The sequence below is a fragment of the Lepus europaeus genome, chromosome 13, assembly GCF_033115175.1.
Source record: "Lepus europaeus isolate LE1 chromosome 13, mLepTim1.pri, whole genome shotgun sequence".
Lineage (NCBI taxonomy): Eukaryota > Metazoa > Chordata > Mammalia > Lagomorpha > Leporidae > Lepus > Lepus europaeus.
In genome coordinates, this window is record NC_084839.1 from 76,803,972 (window position 1) to 76,821,155 (window position 17,184).

Sequence of the window (17,184 nt, forward strand, 5' to 3'; positions counted from 1 at the left end):
AGAGCCAGAAATCAAACCTAGATACTCTGATGTGAGACTTGAGTACCTTCTCCACTAGTCTAGATATCTACTTCCAGGACTCTCTGCTTCATGTTCTTCCAGTTGATGTAAATCAGGAATCTTTTAGATTACTCAGTAAGACATCATTTTAGGCTTCATTGTCATGTTTGAAATGTGAATTGCAATGATTTACAATGATACTTCAAGTTCTGGCATTCAATGGTTTTAACAAACGATATGCATAAATGTCTTTAAATAGAGAATGAGGTGGGGCAGAAGATGTGGAGTCTAATGAATAGGTAGGTGGCAATGGGAATGACATTTGAGCACACAGCAGAATGCAGGAGAAATAGTAAACCAGTGGGGAAGAGGATAGGAGGCTGAATGAGAATATGAAGATCAAACAAGATAATATATATAGAAGTCCTTGAAAACATAAGATCCTATCCAAATATGTCAATATTCAGAAAACTGACCCTCTATATATGTATATATGAATGATATACATGACATATAATCTAAATTCAAGGAGTTATTTTTAATGATAACCAAAATAGTTATCATCAAGGTAAATACCCATAACTAGGATTAATTGTTTAGACTAAAAGTCTGAAGGTCCATAGGCCTAACAGAATCTCCAATGGCATAATTTGAAATCATTTTCTGTTTCATGGTTTATTTATTTTTATATTATTGATAGTAATTTGTTACTATTTTAAAATGTTTTGAGTAAATAAAGTTATATAGGTTTGCTGAGATTATTAAAACATTAATGGCATAATTTGAAATTACTGTAAAATAAATCACACATTTAAAACATAATTTTATATTTTGATATATGAATGCATCCAGAAAACCTTCACCATAATCAAGATAGTGAACATATCTATCGCCCCTCAAAAGATTTTGTTGTCCCCTTCTATTGTTCTTCTCTCTTTCCTATTCAACACTTCGACAACCACAGATGAGATTTCTATCAAGATACATTAATTGGGGCCAGCACTGTGGCATAGAGGGCAAGCTGCCACCTGCAGTGCCAGCATCCCACATGAGTACCAGTTTGAGTCCTGGCTGCTCCACTTCTGATCCAGCTCTCTGCTATGGCCTGGGAAAGTAGTAGAAGGTAGCCAAAGTAAAGGTGGCCCAAGTCCTTGGCCCCTGCACCCACATGGGAGATCCAGAAGCTCCTGGTTTCAAATAGGCACACCTCTGGTCATTGTAGCCATCTAGGGGAATGAATTAGTAGTTGGAAGACTCCTCTCTGTCTGCCTGCCTCCGCGTCTCTGTATTTCTGCCTTTAAAATAAACAAATACATCTCTATATACATTATTTTACACTTTCAAGATTTTATGGAAGTGAAAATATATAGTGTGACCTACTTTCTTGTCTGGCTTATTTTACATAACAGTTATTTTTAGATTTATTCTTACTGTCTTGAGATTAATAGCTCTTTTGTATTGCTCAGTATCATTTTGTTGTATGGATATTCCACACTTTTCTTTTGATTTATTGGTAGAGATTTGGATTGTTCATAGTATTTGGCTATTATAAGTAAAACTGCATGTGTGTACATTGCCTTTGTAAGATCATCTGTTGTCTTTCTTTTAGACAACTACCTGTGAATAGAAAGACCAGATCATGTGGTGGGTATGTTTCTTTTTTTTTCAATTTTTATTTAATAAATATAAATTTCAAAGTACTTTTTGATTATAGCAGCTTTTCCTCCCATAACCTCAATCCCACCTGCAACCATCCCATCTCCCATTCCCTCTGCCATCCCATTCTTCATCAAGATTCATTTTCAATTATCTTTATATACAGAAGATCAATTTAGTATATACTAAGTAAAGATTTCAATAGACTGCACTCACAAAGACACATAAAGTATAGAGTACTGTTTGAGTAGTAGTTTTACCATAAATTCACATAGTACAACACATTAAGGACAGAGATCCTACATGGGGAATAGGTGTACAGTGACTCCTGTTGTTGATTTAACAAATGACACTCTTATTTATGTCAGTAATCAGCCGAGGCTCTTGTCATGAACTGCCAATGCTATGGAAGCCTCTCAAGCTCACCAATTCTGATCTTATTAGGACAAGGCCATAGTCAAAGTGGAAGTACTCTCCTCCATTCAGAGAAAGGTAGCAGATTTCATTTAATTTTAACCACTGTATAGTATTCTATAGAGTACATATCCCATTATTTCTTTATCCAGTCTACTGTTGATAGGCATTTAGGTTGATTCCAGGTCTTAGCTATTGTGAATTGAGCTGCAATAAACATTAAGGTGCAGACAGCTTTTTTGTTTGCCAATTTAATTTCCTTTGGGTAAATTCCAAGGAGTGTGATGGCTGGGTCACGTGGTAGGGCTATATTCAGGTTTCTGAGCAATCTCCAAACTGTCCTCCATAGTGGCTATAACAGTTTGCATTCCCACCAACAGTGGGTTAGTGTCCCTTTTTCCCTACATCCTCTCCAGCATCTGTTGTTGGTAGATTTCTGAATGTGAGCCATTCTAACCGGGGTGAGGTGAAACCTCATTGTGGTTTTGGTTTGCATTTCCCTGATTGCTAGTGATCCTGAACATTTTTTCATGTGTTTGTTGGCCATTTGGATTTCCTCTTTTGAAAAATGTCTATTGAGGTCCTTGGCCCATCTCTTAAGTGAGTTGTTTGTTTTGTTGTTGTGGAGTTTCTTGATCTCTTTGTAGATTCTGATTATTAAACCTTTATCGGTTGCATAATTTGCAAATATTTGTTCCCATTCTGTTGGTTGACTCTTCACTTTCCTGAGTGTTTCTTTTGCAGTACAGAAACTTCTCAATTTGATGTAATCCCAATTGTTAATTTTGGCTTTGACTGCCTGTGCCTTTGGAGTCTTTTCCAAGAAGTCTTTGCCTGTGCCTATATCTTGCAGGATTTCTCCAATGTTCTCTAATAATTTGATGGTATTGGATCATAGATTTCAATCTTTAATCCATGTTGAGTGGATTTTTGTGTAAGGTCTAAGGTTGGGGTCTTGCTTCATGCTTCTGTATGTGGAAATAGTTTTCCCAGCACCATTTAGTGAATAGACTGTCCTTGCTCAAGGAATTGGATTTATTCTCTCAGTACTTGGGCTATATCTCGCCATTCCCTCCTAGCCTGTAGGGTTTCTGATGAGAAGTCTGCTATGGAGATCTTCTGAGAGTAATCTCACATCTCTCTCTTGCACATTTTAGAATCTTTTCTTTATGCTTTACTGTGGTGAGTTTGATTACAATGTGTCGTGGTGAGGATCTCTTTTGGTCATTTTTATTCGGGGTTCCATGTGTTTCCTGTACCTGGATGTCTCTTTCCTTCTCCGAACCTGGGAAGTTTTCTGCTAGTATCTCACTAAAAAGGCCTTCTAATCCTTTCTCCCTCTCCATGCCTTCAGGAACTCCTAGAACCCGAATTTTTTTTTTTTTTTTAAATAGTATCCTGTAGATTCCCAACAATATTTTTAGATTTCTGATTTCCTCTTCTTTTCTTTGGTTTGATAGTTTACTTTCCTGTGTTCTGTATTCTAAGTCAGATATTCTCTCTTCTACCTCACTGATTCTGTTTTTAAGGCTCTCAAATGTGTCTTTTATTTATTCTGTTGAATTCTTCATTTAATTTTGATTTCTCTTCACTATCTCAGTTTCATGTTCTACTAAATTCCTCATTTCATTTTGATTCCTCCTTAAGATTTCATTTTCACGAGAGAGATTTTTTGTCCTGTCCTGTATAGATTTCTGTAGTTCATGCATTTGTTTTTGATAACTTCTAAATATTCTCATCATAAACTTTTTTCAGTTCTGTTTCTTGCATTTCTTCTATCTCATCATCTTCATAATCTTGTATTGGAATGTCATGTTCTTTTGGGAGCATCATGATGTCTTCCTTGTTTTTGTTTCCTCAGTTTTTGCATTTGTTGTTTGGCATTGTGTTGATATCTTTTGGTTTCTTATTTTTTTTCCCCGCTGTGGTGGCTTTTCTCATTTCTCATACTATAACTCCAGATTAAGTGGACTGTCTGCTTTTGGTGAATCTCTAGTGGTTTGTGGTAGGTGTGGCCAGAGAGCTCTGTTCAGTTTTTCAGGGTTAAGGTTGTGCCAAAGGTGACACACCCAGATTTGGCATGCTAAATCTCTTTCCACTCAGCTGTGCTCTTCTACTTGATGGCAATCAGTGCCTGAATGCTAGCCCCGGTGGGTATAATATTTGTCTTTTCTGTCCTAAGGATCACACAGCAGATCTGTGCAGTCTTCAGTGTTCAGATTCTCCTGCAATGTATCTCCCCAGGTAGCTAAGGCCACCCTACCTTGTGGTGTCTCCCACTGAGACTGCTCACATCTCAGCTACACCGTGAGTTCTCCCAGACACCCTCAGTTTTTTTTTTTTTTTTTCACTGTCCTGGTTCATAAGGTCCACACATTGACTAGGTCTTAGTATCCTGTTACTACTCCCCACCAGAGTCAGGTTTTTCTGCTTGGCTGAGGGCAGGCACCACCCCTAGCTGGCGCAGCTGTTACACATGTCCAAAATGACTTACTCTGTTGTCTCACATGCCTTTGTAAGGTGAGTGGAGAGAGAGATTCGTGTCCATACCGGTGCTTTTATTTTTTCTCTCCTCTAGTTAGGCTGTTGTAGTTTCCCCCATGGGCTCCAAGCCTTGTTCCCTCTAGGCTCTTCATGCCGCTTTTCTGCCAGTGTCTCATGCTACTCCAGTTTCGCCTCACCTCTCTTTCCAGCACTGTTACAGAGGAGACTCTCAGCAGCTGGGGTCCAGAGCTGTGGGCACCCATGCCCTCCACATAGATCCACCATGTCCCTCTAATTCTGGAAGAGTTTCCTCTGCCATTTTTTCCCTAACTCTTCCCTGAGTCTACACTATCTCCACTTTTATTAAACTACCTTTTCCTGAACTATTGCGCCTCCTTATTCCACCATCTTGGAACCTCTGAGTATGTTTCATTTTTAAGACATTGACAAATTGTGTAAGTTGTACATTTTCCTCAGGAGTCTATGGCAGTTGTGTATTCCTACCAGCACTTGGTATGGACAGTCTTGAATTTAACCATTCTAACAGAAATATAGTGATATCTGACTGTCCTTTTTTGTTTTTCTCATGGCTAATCCTGTTGAACATCTTTTCATATGCTTCTTTTTTTTTTTTTTTTTTTTTTTGACAGGCAGAGTGGATAGTGAGAGAGAGAGAGAGAAAGAGAGAAAGGTCTTCCTTTTTGCCGTTGGTTCACCCTCCAATGGCCACTGTGGACGGCGCATCTCGCTGATCCGAAGCCAGGAGCCAGGTGCTTCTCCTGGTCTCCCATGCGGGTGCAGGGCCCAAGGGCTTGGGCCATCCTCCACTGCCTTCCTGGGCCATAGCAGAGAGCTGGCCTGGAAGAGGGGCCACCGGGATAGAATCCGGCGCCCCAACCGGGACTAGAACCCGGTGTGCCGGCACCACAAGGCGGAGGATTAGCCTGTTAAGCCACGGCGCCGGCTGCTTATTTTCTATTCACATGTATTCCTTGGTGGTATTCCTATTCAAATCTGTTGCACAATTTTTTATTGGGTTGTTTGTTTATTCTTGTTGAATTATAAGATTTTTTTTCTAAGAGTTTATCACATGTATTTTAAAATGTTTTCTCCAGGTTCTAGTTTGTATATTCATTTTCTTGACAGCATCTTTTAAGGAATAAATGTTTCACACTTTGAAAGACCCAAATTTATTAATTTCCTTTTAACAGATTGTGTGCTCAGGGCTTATCTAAGAAATAGTTGCTTAAGTCTAATTTTATAATTTTTTTCTGTTATATTTGCTTCCAAAAATGTGTAGTCTTAAATTTTACTTTTAGTTCTATGATGCATTTGGGTTTATTTTTTATATTGTGCAATCTTTCAATCAAAGATCTCTATGTAAGTAATAATTGTCCCAAACCAGTTGTTGATACTAATTTTACTTTGAAATTTTAAGTAATATAAATTAAACCATTAATTTTGGTTATCAAAATGCTAGGTGGATTTGAAAATGCTGAAATACATGTTTAGTTTATATGAGAAAATTTAGTGACTAATCATTACTTGTAAATATTCACAACTCAGTGAAAAAGTGGCCTTTTTATTTATTTCATTTGTATATTAAATATTTTTAAATAGTTTTATTTTGAATATTTTGAATTCTTTTTTCATTCTTCATATGGTTTCAGTGGTCTACTTATTTAAAAATTGATATTTATATAATTGTGCACATCTAATATACTATTCATCTTATACAACTCACATTTTTTGGTTCAGTAAACTTTTGTGGTTGAAGTATAATCTATTCATTTGATTCCTTCATCCTTTCATTAATTTTTGATTCAACTAACAAATATATCATCATGTGCCCAGCAGGTACTGTGCTATACAGAGAAATAGCTTCATAGAGCACATCTTTTAAGAGTAATGGCATTAGAGTAGAGAGACATGTTACAAATCACTCAACCTTTCTATACAATGGAGATAATACTAATCTCATAGTGTACCTGGAAAAGTTAATAAAGATTTTATAAATATAAGTACATGGCTTAGACACAGTTATGGCTGAACAGGTAGTGGGTGACAAGTACATTTATTTCAATTAGTGATAGTAGCAAATATTTCTATATTTTTAATGGATTTCAAAGGGATTAGGTGCAATAGCATAGTCACTGGAAGAAACATGGTACAAAGGAAAAATACTGGCGGATGGTAAATGCAAAGTTAAAAGTGACCATGATTTCACTATGGGAACTTCAGTGTATCCTGGTGTCCAACAGGCAGACACGTACATATTTATTATTTGGGTATGATAAGCTGAAGTCCGAAGAAGCCTCAATATTGCAAAAATAAAATGAATTAAGCTTACTTTTAACAATTCACTTCTCAACATTTTGGAAAGATTAGACATTCATAATCCCCTTCATTTGTAAGACATTTTGGAAAAATTAAGTACTGAGCTAAGTTACCAATTGCATTCAAGTAATTTATTTTTGATTATAATTAATTTACATGTGGATTATAATAACATTTTTATACTGGAATACATACTAGATATCCCATGATAAAGAACACACCAGAGGTCCACCCCATGTTCCTCTCAGTCAATTTTTAACCTTTCTAGTGTCAAAAGCAATACTGTATGGAAAAGCTAAAAGTTAATACAGAAAATACTCTTCAAAATTGATGTGTTCCTCAGGTAATCAAGTTAATGAATAAAAATAACAGCAGCAATAACAATAATATAGTTTTAAAGGCATATACATTTAATCTTATACAAACCATACTAGTACTACTAACTCTACCTAAAGGTACTTTTTAAAAATCATTTTCCGTATGAAGAAAACTAAAGCTTAGAAAATTTAACTAACTTACACTAAATTACAAAGTAGCAGAGCCAATAATCAAATGCATATGGTATAACTGCAGAATATTTGGGTTCAACTATCCTTCAGTTAATAGAAAATAGTTAAGGACCTTATCAAGTTTGGGTAAAGATTAAATAGAGAAAAATCAATGTGTGCTTGGAGAGACATGTGTAGGTTAAACATATTATAGAAAGGAAGGGAGAGAGAGAGAGAGAAAGAGAGAATGAATGAGAATGAGAATGAATCAGTCTTCTATCCACTAATTCACTTTGCATATGGCCAAAACAGCTGGGTCTGAGCCAGACAAAAGCCAGGAACCAGTAGCTTCACCAGAGTCTCCCATATGGGTGGCAGGGGCCCAAGTACTTGGGCCATCTTCCTCTGCTTTTCCCAGGTTTTTGCAGGCAATTGGACTGGAAGTTGAGCAGCCAGGTCTTGAACTGGCATCCAAGGGTGTGATACCTCTGATGTTGACTGAGTACTTTTCTACACAACTATCATTTTGAAGCCTTAGGTTTGATGAGTTGTTAAGGTTTTAACATGACTATCACTATTTTTATACTGCTAGAATTTTAAGACATTGGTGGAGTGGAATGATAGGTTCTGGCACCAATAGTTCCCAGATATATTGGTGCCTCCCTTGGTGTTTTTTTTTTTTTTTTCCAGAAAACACGCAATCTGATATTATAGAGTGATTCGCTAAAGTACTCATGGGCTAGACACAAACACAATTTTCTATGAAGAGGCTCATCATTCTTTGGCTCAAGAACCAATGCCACTTAATACATTAAAGCGAGGTAGATCTTTGCAATCAAGTTTTGCTATTAACCCTCATCATCCAACTCTTTGAGGAGAGAGGTCCTGCATGGGAAGTAAGCGCAGTGACTCCTGTTGTTAATTTAACAATTAACACTCTTATGTATGATGTCAGTGATCACCCGAGGCTCTTGACATGAGCTGCCTAGGCTGTGGAAACCTTCTGAATCCACTCACTCCTTCCATATTTAGACAAGGCCATGGGCAAAGAGGAAGTTCTCTCCTCCCTTCAGAATTAAGTACATCTTTCTTTGCTGATCACTTCTTTCTGTTGGGGTCTCACTCGGAAGTCCTTCATGTAGAGAACATCATCTGTGAATCATAAGCTATAGTAATGTCTAAGTTCTCACAAAAGACACACCATTCTTGGGTTCTTCTCCAAAGTTAACTCCCTCAAAAATACAGATGATATAGATAGATAAGTCAAATCTCAGAAAGGTTTACCTTTATTGAATTAAAAAGTGCTTTCTTCCCTTATTGTAAAAATAGGCATATTTTTGTTCTATTGCAAAGTAGGGTAGTAATAGTTAACAATAACATACTACCCTTTTCTGAATAGCTGGAAGAAAGGCTTCTGAATGTACACACAACAAAGAAACCTTGAATACATGAAGCGATGCGTGCTACTTATCCTAATATGATCATTAAAATGTATGCATATATTGAAATATTGCATTGTACCCCATAAATATGTGCAGTTACTGTTTGCCAATAAATAACCCAAAACAAGAAAAGAAGGAATGCTAAAAGTGTTCCATTGTGAAAGTTAATAGAGGCCCTTAGAGATTTCCAGATCAATTATTCACATGGTCTTCTTTATGCTGCTGTTAGACCAGGTTCTACAGATTTCTGCAGCAATTATCCTTGAAGCCTCATTCCTGGCAGTTTCTCGGATCCTCTTCCAAACTGTAGAATCCTCTACAGTTTTTGTGAGCGCTTGGACTCTAACATCTCATGACTAATGTTTGCATGGACTCTGGAATTTTGTTGCATGGTGAAACACAGGAAGAGGGCTTGATTCCAAGCTTTCTGAATCACATCATTTAAAATCCTGATGCTGCCAACATCGATACTTTGCACCTTGGTGTGATGGTACCATGGAGACCACTTCTTCTTCAAGATAAATTGTAAATAAAAACTCAGCCTTAGTGTTTGAAACTCACATAATCCATTCACCACCATCTGGACAGCAATCTATATAATGTTCTCTAAGGGAAAATATTCTTTTAAAATTATCTGTAGAAACAGCACAAACCAGCTTCTGTATTTTGAAATGCCAGTCCTGGTAGTGATGTGCTTATCCAATAAAAACATAAGTAAAATAAATAGGTGAAAATGGAATATTTTGTGTGTGCTCTTGCACACTTTCTTGATCTCTTTCTCTGACAAAGGGTGCAGGTACCATCTTATAATTGTAACATGATGAGGTATACATTACAATTACACCTAATACCCAACTTCTCTGCATCAAGGATACTTGCAAAACTATGCCATAGCTCCATATGATTGATTTTGATCAGTGAAAGGTAGATGGAGATGATATGTAAAATTTCCTGGCTTACTCAGTGGAAACTCCATGTTCCATTGTTCCTGTTGTTGTCTAGATTTTCACCTGTGAACATGGAAGCATTGTGTTGATGTTGCAAAATCAATAGATCAAAGGGACTCAAACTGTTTTGTCATAACATGGGAAAGAGGTGTGTGGAATTCACCTAGAAGTAAAATGTGAGTAAAATACATTTCCATTGCATTGAACTCTTGATGTAGAGATATCTTAAATGCTACAGCACAGCTTTACCTATTTTAACAAAAACAGGAAGTAAGCTTGAGAATGAAGGTTTCTACATGCAATATAGTGTGGCAAAAATGTTAAAATATTCCAAGCTCCTAAAACATTGTTGAGCTTCAGGATAAGCGCTGGATCTGAGGAGCCTTTTATAGACCTCTTGAGTGAAAAACAAGCAAACAAACAAGAGTGTCAGTTAACAGACTTCATTGTTTTTGTTTCAATTAGTTTTGTTTTGTATTTTTCTTTTTCTTTTCTTTTTTTTTTTTTTTTGACAGGCAGAGTGGACAGTGAGAGAGAGAGAGACAGAGAGAAAGGACTTCCTTTGCCGTTGGTTCACCCTCCAATGGCCGCCGCGGCTGGCGCGCTGCGGCTGGCACACCGCGCTGATCCAGTGGCAGGAGCTAGGTGCTTCTCCTGGTCTCCCACGGGGTGCAGGGCTCAAGCACTTGGGCCATCCTCCACTGCACTCCCTGGCCACAGCAGAGAGCTGGACTGGAAGAGGGGCAACTGGGACAGGATCGGTGCCCCAACCGGGACTAGAACCCAGTGTGCCAGCGCCGCAAGGCGGAGGATTAGCCTAGTGAGCCGCGGCGCCGGCCTTGTTTTGTATTTTTCAACTGGATACATTGCAAACTAAGTTAAATACACACACACATACACAAAATATTTCATAAAGTTTGTGATAAAAATAGAGTTTAGGGATAGTGTACATTTTCTATGTCTGAAGACCCTCACAATATTCTAAATCTTTATACCATTCAGTAATGTAGTATAATATATATATATATTTATCTCCTTATTCACCTTGTTCTTAGACACTTAACAATTATTTTCACTCCAACGATAACATAGACAAATAATCTGAGACAGTATTATCATTAGAGAATATATTGTGCTAAATGACTCTGACCACATTACTGGAAAAGAAGTAGAAGATGGCCCAAGTCCTTGGGCCTCTGCACCCGCATGGGAGCCTGGAAGAAGCTCCTGGCTCCTGGCTTCAGATCTGCGCAGCTCCAGTTGTTGCAGCCATCTGGGGAGTGAACCAGTGTTTTCTCTTTTTCTGCCTCTGCCTCTCAGTAACTCTGCCTTTTAAATAAGTAAATAAATCTTTTAAAAAATGTAACTTTTGCTGTTTTAAACTGATCTTGCTTCATTTTTTTTTCCTTCATGAGAAGAAAATGGACAATAACTATTGATCAGCATGTGAAAACTCAGCCTCTCTTTGAATAATACCATTCTGTAATGTGGAAAAATGTCCACATTCTACTCTGTTGCTGCCAGACTGATGTGTGCTTTGTTATTTTCACTGGATAAATGTAAGAACTATAAAAGGGGAAACTTATAAAAAAATTAACCTGTTTGTTCCTTTTTCTTGTCTCAAATCCAAGAGATTTTCAGATTTATTTTCCATTTATTAGAACAGATTGAAATTACTTATTGGAATTTCTTAGCACTCTTTTATAAATGCAGTGAACAGGTGTAATTGTATTTGGTTGATCAATTCATCTATAACACCATGTCCTGAAAAATACGCTAGGGTTACCAAATAAGAGCAAATAGCCTCATTGTTTAATTATATCAAGTAAATCTATGCCTTTTGATAGAAGTAATCAATTCAAAATGAAATAATAAATCTTACAAGTGGGACAATCTATCCAATTAGTTAGATTTTATTTTCCTAAGCTCACATTTCAAATTAATGGGCATAAATTTACCACCTATACAATCTACTGATAGAATCTGATCAGCATAATGCATGTTAACATCTACATTATTAAAATTCTACCAAAGGCTAAAATACTAGAGAGGACAGGCATGAATAATCACTTAACATTAATTCTAATGACAAGTTTTTCCATTGCAATAGAGGAATTCTTCTATTATTTTATTTTCATTACCACAAACAAGGAGTTCCTTGAGTAGTCTGATCAATCATACGTATGTCAATGTTAGACCTTAACATATAAGTAAGAGGGCTCATTTATCTTTCTCTTGATTTTATTACCTTCCATAGTACAGACAATGCAACAAAACAGCACAAAATGCAAAGCGTGCCATACAGTCCAGTAAATATATATTCAGGAAAGATTCAGAAAGTGATCAGTGTTGTCATTTCTAATTTTCCCCAGGTTATCCTGATGCTGTTACTACATATTTTTGCTGAATTCATACATTCAAGTAAATCAACAAAATCATTTTTATGAGGTTATATTCTATCTCTTTCTTGACTGCTAACCTATAGAATTTGCTAGAAGAGTAATACTTGTTTTAATGGTGTGATGTCTAATCTTCCTTTTATGTAGTATGCTCTCAAAAGTCTTTATTTGGAAATAGAGTAATTTTTACATTTCTTTATTTTAAAGATTTATTTATTTGAAAGAGTTACAGAGAGAGGTAGGGAGAGGGAGAGAAAGAGAGAGAGAGAGAAAAAGAGAGAGAGAGAGTGAGAGAGAGGTCTCCTCTCTGCTGGTTCACTCCCCAAGTGGCCGCAATGGCCAGAGATGAGCCAATCTGAAGCCAGGAGCTTCTTCTGGGTCTCCCACGCAAATGCAGGAGTCCAAGGATTTGGGCCATCTTTTGCTGTCCTCCCAGGCACCTTAACAGGGAGCTGGATCAGAAGTGAAGCACCCAGGACTCAAACTGGCACCCATATGGTATGCTGGCACTGTGGGCCAGGACTTTAACCCACTAAGCCACAGCGGCAGCCCCAAGATTTATTTATTTGAAAGGCAGAGTTAGAGAGAGACAGGGAGAGAGATCTTCAATCTGCTGGTTTACTCCCCAAATAGCCATAGTGACTGGGATTGAGCTAGGCCAAAGCCAGATGTCTGGAGTTCATCTGGGTCTCCTGTGTGGGTGGTATCCTTTGCCTTCTCAACTGCATTAGGAGAGAACTGGATTGGAGGTGGAGCAGTGGAAATGGAACCAGTGCCAGTGTGTGGTATCAGCATCAAGTGTCAGCTTCATCTGGTGTGCCCCAAGTGTCCCTATGATGGAGTGATTCAATGATGTGTTTTTATGTTGATTTCTGAACTATGAGAATGGTTCTATAAAGGAGTAACAAGAAGGTTGACCAGTCATCTTTATTTTTAGAGATAATTCTCTAGATTGAGTAATAAAATTTCAAGATACAGCAAGGGAATATTATTGGCACAATTCTTCAAGAATTGAAGCTAGGGCTATGGCTAAATATTTGCAAAAACACTCAGTTTGTTGAGCAAACTACTCAACAAGGAATTGAATATGATTCCTTCACTCAAACCACAAAATCTAAAACATGAGTTAGCCTTGATTCAATGACATTAACTAGAAGCAAAAGAATCATGAGACATAAAAGAATTATATAGCTTTATTTTGTTTATAAGGGCATGAATACAGTTAAATGAAATCCTGATCATGATAATTAAAGAAATTATGAGAGTGATTACTTTTGGAGCAAAAGAGGAGAGAATTAAAAGGAGTAATATTTTTCTGACAATGTTCTATTTTGTGATATGTCATTTAATAGATGTGTTTATGACACTTGATGTGCATAATCATTAATTATATTTTACTCTATGAATAAACTATTATCTGAATTCTATTTTAAAGGGATATATAGAAAAAAAGCACTTTTATGATGAAAGATCATGAGTTCAGTTTTTCATATGTTGAAGTTGGAATGGTAATCAGGAAGTATGCTGTAAATATTCGGGTAGGTATCCTTGAAGTTAAGAGAAATATGCTGGGCTAGAGATTAAAGTTTTTAGAGTTGCCATAACATAGTTCCACTAAAGTTGCCAAAATATTTGGTAACTTACAATCTGGAAGCATGATCAGAACAGTCTTGGAATGTAGTATGGCAAGCAATTAGTAAAACGAGCCTTTTGTTTAGAATTATGATCTATACACCTTAGAAGGAAAGATTAGTAGTCAAACAGGCAATTCATCCAGTTGATGAACAGTTTCCGTTTTTAAGCCTTATTTATGAGTCTATAAATATGGTTATAGTAAATGTGGAAATACAAACTTTGTAAGAAATTAGGATTGGCAAATATTGCTTTGTAGATGCTATGATTCACTAGGTTGTGAATGGGATGTCTTTCTTGATTTTCCTTTCTGAGAGTTCATCATTAGCATACAAAAAACTGTTTTTTGTATGTTTATTTTGTAACCTGCAACTTTATTGATTTGATTGATCAATTCTAACAGCTTTTTTCGTGGAGTGTTTAGGTTTCACCCTGTACAACATAATGTTTTCTGCAAACATGAATAATTTGACTTCCTTTTTTTACATTTTTTATGCCTTTTATTTCCTCTCCCTAATTGTTCTTGGTAAAACTTCCAGTACTATATTGAATTAGATTGACAAAAAGAACATCCGTCTTCAAGTTTTCCTACTCAGGATAATGTTTGCTGTTGATTTGTGATGTATAGCCTTTATAATTTGGAGGAATGTTCATTCTATATCTAATTTGTGGACAGTTTTTATTGTGAAGCAGTATTAAATCTGATCAAATTCTTTCTCTGCATTTATAGTGTTGTCCATATTGTTTTTGTTCTTCATTCTATTGATGTGATTTATGACATTTATTGATTTGTGAATGTTGCATTTCTGGGATAAATCCCACTTGATCATGATGTATGATCTTACAAATGTAGTTTTGAATTAAATTTGCTAGTATTTTGTTGAGAATATTTGCATCTATGTTAAGTAAGGCTTAAGGTTGTAGTTTTTCTTTCATGTTGTGTCTTTGGTTTTGGTATCAAAGTAATGCTGGCCTCATAAAAACAGTTTGGCCAAGTTCTATTCTGTTCAAATATTTTGGAACGGTTTGAAGTATTTTGGAGTTACTTCACCTTGGAATGTTTTGTAGAATTCAGTAGGAAGGCCATCAAGTCCCCAACTTTTCATTGGTGGAAAACTTTATTACTGCTTGAATCTCATTGTTTGTTATGGGTCTGTTTAGGTTGTCTGCATCTTTTTTATTTATTCTTGATCAATTCCATGAGTCCAGGAATTTATCCCTTTTTTGTGGTTTTTCCAGTTTATTTTCATATAGTTCTTCATAGTAATTTCTTATGATCCTCTGTATTTCAGTGGTGTCAGTTGTAATGTCTCATTTTAGGGATCAATTTAACCAAAGAAGTTAGAGATCTCTGCAATGACAATTATCAAACATTGATTAAAGAAATCATAAAGACTTTAAAAAATGGAAAAATATTCCTTGCTCATGGATCAGAAGAATTGCTATCATTAAAATATCTAAAATGCCTACATCAATCTAAGATTCAATGCAATCCTTATCAAAATAACAATGACACTCTACATAATAAGAAAAATTGATCTTAAATTCATATGGAATCACAAAAGACTGAGAATGGCTAAAGTTACCTTTAAAAACAAAAATAAAACTGGTGACATCACAATACCTGCCTTCAAAGCATACTACCAAGTTATAGTAATTTGGGGCTGGCACTGTGGTGCAGTGCATTAATGCAGTGACACCAGCATCTCATGTGGGTGTCAATTCTAGTCCCAGTTGCTCCACTTCTGATCCAACTCTCTGCTATGGCCTGGGAAAGTAGAAGATAGCCCAAGCCATTGGGCCCTTGCACCTGTGTGGGAGACTAGAGGAAGCTCTTGGCTCCTGGCTTTGGATTGGCACAGCTCTGGTAATTGCAGGCATTTGGGGAGTGAACCAGCAGATGGAAGACCTTTCTCTCTGTCTCTCCCTTTCACTGTCTAAAACTCTAACTCTCAAATAAGTAAATAAAATAATTTTAAAAAGTTATAGTAATTAAAATAGTATAGTACTGGCATAAAAACAATATAAAGAAAATGGAACAGAATAGAAAGCCCAGAAATTAATCCACATACATACAGCCAATTGATTTTTGACAAAAGTGCACAGACCATGCAGTGGACAAATGGTGCTGGTAAAACTGGATGTATGTATATAGAAATATTGGATCCATACTTCTCACCATATAAAAAAATCATCTTAAGATGGATCAAATTCCTATATTTAAGATCTGGGATTATGAAGTTTCTGAAAGAAAATGTTGCTTGGTTGGTATAGGGGATGACTTCTTTGACAAGATCCCCAAAGCACAAGTAACAACAGTAACATTAAACAAATTGTACTGTTTCAAACTCAGAAGCTTCTGCACAGCAAAGAAAAAGAGGCATCCAACATAATGGGAAAAATATTTGCAAATCACCTGACCAAAATTAATATCCTGAATATATCAGCAACTTAAAAAACTCAACAACAAAATAACAACCAATCCAGCTGAGAAGTGGGCAAAGGGCTTCAATAGACAGTCCCAAAAGATTAAATATGAATGGTCAGCAAATATATGAAAAATGCTCAACCTCACAAACCATCAGGGAAATGTAATTCCAAACCACAGTGAGATAACTCCTCACCCCTGTAGAATAGCTAAAACCTAAATCAGAGAATAACAGATACTGAAGAAGATGTCTGCAAAGAAAAACACTTAGACACTTTTGGTGGGAATGTAAATTAGGGAAGCTACTGTGGAAAATAGTGTGGATGTTTCCTTTTATTTTTATTTGGTACAATATAGTTTATTTAATGAACATTTATTCAGTGATTTCTCAATTTATACATTATCGTCTAATGATTAGCTTATTACAAAAATTTTTAATTAGAGCACATATTTCACATAAATTAGTGTGCTATAAATCTGTCCATAAGAGACTTTTTTTAATTTGAAAGGCAGATTTATATATATAGAGGGAGAGAAGAGAGAGAAATATTCCATTTGCTGGTTCACTCCCCAAATAGCCACAACTGAAGGAGCTAGGCTGGTTGGAAGCCATGAGCCAGGAGCTTCCTCCAGGTCTCCCACATGATTGCAGGAACCCAAGGACTTGGGCCATCTTCCATTGCATTCCCAGGCACATTAGTAGGGAGCTGGATAGGAAGTAGAGCAGCCAGGTCTTGAATTGGCACCCATATGGGATGCTAGTATTGGAGACAGAGTCTTAACCTACTATGAAACAATGCTGACACCCTACAGATACTTAAATAATTTTACTGATGTGGTACATATTTATAATAATAAATAAATTAATGCTGGTCTAGAGCTCATGAAAGCAGTCTTCAAAATGTTCATGGAACATGCATATTATGAAAAAACTATGCATAGATCACAAACTTTTTG